The sequence below is a fragment of the Corvus brachyrhynchos genome, unplaced genomic scaffold (genome assembly GCF_000691975.1).
Source record: "Corvus brachyrhynchos isolate BGI_N302 unplaced genomic scaffold, ASM69197v1 scaffold211, whole genome shotgun sequence".
In the NCBI taxonomy this organism is placed as follows: domain Eukaryota; kingdom Metazoa; phylum Chordata; class Aves; order Passeriformes; family Corvidae; genus Corvus; species Corvus brachyrhynchos.
In genome coordinates this window covers 492,094-495,282 of record NW_008236211.1, presented here as the reverse complement: position 1 = coordinate 495,282, position 3,189 = coordinate 492,094, and the positions used below count along the sequence as shown (strand labels likewise).

General features: G+C 62.7%; 1 non-coding gene across 1 annotated transcript in view; it reads right to left on the bottom strand.

The window, feature by feature from the left end:
- Positions 1-2,063: 2,063 nt before the first annotated feature.
- The window catches only part of LOC103623592, a 15,184-nt gene continuing 14,058 nt past the window's right edge, over positions 2,064-3,189 (bottom strand). The window contains exon 5 of the transcript XR_001865064.1: positions 2,064-3,064. This is a non-coding gene — a transcript (uncharacterized LOC103623592). The remainder of the gene's footprint in view (positions 3,065-3,189) is intronic.

Here is a 3,189-nt window from a genome sequence, read left to right as displayed (position 1 = left end):
GGCACAGCGCCGGGAGCTGCTCCCGCCTCCGAGCAGCCGCTGCCTAGGAAAACCCTTCTTCCCTTTTTTCATGAAATCCCTGCCTTTTCCACATGGCGAAGGGACAGGACACCCCGCAGGGAGGAGATGGATTTATTAAATATTTGGCGGATGACAGAACATGGCTCCCTGCTCACAGGCTGCTGCTGGAATCGTTCCCCGTGCTTACGGCATCGGCTCCGGCGCGGCTTCGCCAGCCGCTCCCGGGCACAATCCCGCTCCCGGGGACAATCCAGCTTGCTCCCGCACTCCCCTGTGCCTGCAGGAATAGGGAATGGCACCGGAGCTTGGCGTGGCCCCCCGGGACACTCCGGCTGCGTGGGCACTGCCGGGGCTCGGGGAGCCAGGAGTGGCCAAGGCCACGCTGTCCTTGTGCGTGTCACCCACAGAGCAGCCGCTGTGGCACCTCGCGTGGCTCCCACCCTGTTCCCTGCCAGTGGCAATTGGGGTGCCCCTCTCCTGGCACTAACCCCGGGCTCTGCCCCGGGGACTGCCCATGGGAAAATGCTTTGAGGTGCATTTCCCTCCGGGTTGGTTTTACCCCAGGGAATTGCAAATGGCAATCCCGACCCGGAGGGTGCAGCTGGTGTGAGCCCCATGGCTCTGCCCCAGCCTGTGGTCAGCCCAGGGGGCAATTAAAAAGGGGGTTAATTACAGTTTAATCAGCATGAGGCAGTGGGGCCCTGCGGGGGACTGGGACTGGCTGTCCCCTGGGAGCGGAGCAGTCTCCCTGGAAAACCAGGATGGGCTGGGCCAGGGAGAGCTGCCATTCCCGGTGTTCCCAGGGCAGTTTGGTCACTGCTGGTGAGGGAATTACAGCCACAGAGCAGATTTCCCTGGCAGCCTCCGGAACAGGTCTGGGGGTCTGGGCAAGGAGAGGGGGGAGCAGATGGGGAGCAGCCAGACCCCGGCCCGGTGCCCACAGCCCCAGGACCCCACACACGCTGGAGCAGGACCCAGGCTGGGACCTTCCTCCGGGGTTAAGGCGATTGTCCCGAAGGCACAGGAAAGTTCAGGTTCAGAGTTCAGTGTAGGGAGGTTGGGTGCTGGGTGTTTTTCCCCGACACAACATCCCAGCATGGCACTGGTGGAGGTGCTCGGTGTTACTGGGGTGTGGGATGACTCCGGGCATCCTGCCTGGTGCAGGGACTCCTTCGATGGCCCCAGCACAGCTTGGAGCCATGTGAAGGCTTGTCCTGGTGCTTCCTGGGCTCAGTTTGTATCCCAGGCCCCAGCTGAGCCCACCCTGCCCTGCCTCAGGGACACTGGCACCAGCTGGACTCCACTGGCAGGGTCTGGGGACCAGCACTGACTCCCTAAGTGACACCTTTGGGTGACCTGTCACAACAGCCTTCCCTGGGCACCCCTAATCCCGCTCTCCTCGGTGTCAGGGGAGGCTGGGGAGGTCCTGCAGGATCTTTCCCATCCCCTGCAAGTGATGGGTCCTGCTAGGTTTTCCTGGGCACAAAGCCCAGGTGCCCCAGCTCTGCTGGCTGCCACCGTCCCGGCCCCGGCAGTGCCACCGGCTCTGGTGCTGGCCCCAGCAGGGCTTGGCTGGGCACCCCCAGCCTCCTGCCGGGAGACCCCGGCCCCTCTCAGCTCTGCCTGGGGGGAAAGACCCCGACTCCTGTGCAGCTGTGACACCCCCAGCTCCCGATGGCCGCCACCACCACAGCCCCATTTTCCCTGCTTGGACCCACGATGCAGCCAAAGACGCTGCAGGGCTGAACAGGGCAAATTCAGCTGAAAACCCACGTGAAGTTGTCCCTATCTCTGTCCCTGTCCCCATCTCCATCCCCGTTTCTGTCTGCATCCCTCTCCCCATCCCCATTCTCATCCCCATTCCCATCTTCATCCCCATCTCCATCCCTCTCCCCATCCCTGTCCTCGTTCCCATCCCCATTCCTTCCTTGTCCCCCTCCCTGTCCCCCCTGGCTGACCGAAGCTGCTGCTTTGCTCCGGGTTGTCATCGCTCCCCTTCCCTCCTTGGCAGCTCGTTCCCAACATTTACATCGAGCCAAACCTGTGGCCACCAGGGTGTTTATTGTCCCTGTCCCGCGGCCGGAGGGAGCCGGTGAGCGCGTTCCCGGTTCCCGGGGGTGCGGGGAGGGGGCAGGGCCGGGGGTGCTCGCAGGGTTCCTCGCTCCCTTCACCCATCACCCTCCATAAACGTTTATAGATGCATCAGGGCCCTCGGCTCCTTCCTCTAAAAGTAGCATTCCTGAGCACCACGGGGCAGAAGTGCTGGAGCCGCCCATGGCTGGGACCTGTGGCCACGTTTTGGGAGTGGCGATGGAGCCCAGACTGGGGAGGGGGGAGCTGCCATCCCCCGCTCCCTTATTTCCCCCATTTCCACCAAAGCTGAGCCCAACTCCCGATGCTGATGCTCCTCTCAGCCTGGCCATGCTCCTCCCTCAATTCCCTGCTTGGGATGGGAACGTTTTAAGAGCAGGGCTGGGAATGCCAGAGGTTGGTGGCCCATCACGGCCCGTCACCTGCACCCCACCGCCCACCCCCGAGGACATGCCCTCACACCTGACTCCGGGTGGGTTTTTAAAGGCTGAATCCCCTTCGTGCCGTGCAGGAGGGACCCTGGGAGGGCCTGCACCCCTTGTTCCATGCACAGGGAGGGACAGAAGCCAGGAGGAATGACCAGAGTGGGGCGTGACAGTGGCACTGTTCGGGAGGAGACTGGAATGGAGCAGCACACGGAGCGGGAACAGCCACCAGCAGTTTCCTTTCAGGTTTTTTTTTGTTTTTTAAGCCTCCCATGACTCGCCGAGCCAGTGGGAATGGTCTGGTCACCGTTAGGAAACACACCGAGGGTACATGCAATGGCCTACGGGGCAGTGCCTGCGGAGAGTCCTCCGGGTGTCTCGGGAGAGCTCCCCAGGTGGTTTTGGGAGAGCTGTGTCGGCAGCAGGTGGTGGAGATCAGTCACAGTTGCACGATGGTGATGGATGGGCTGGCACTGCCTCTTCCAAAGGGGGGAGACGTCCCTCGATCGCAAGCGCAACCTCGGAGCCTGTGGCATCAGAACCCCATCAGATCCCCCATCAGAACCCCATCAGGAACCCCATCAGGACCCCCATCAGGACCCCCACCAGATCCCCATCAGGAACCCCATCAGAACCCCCATCAGACCCCCAT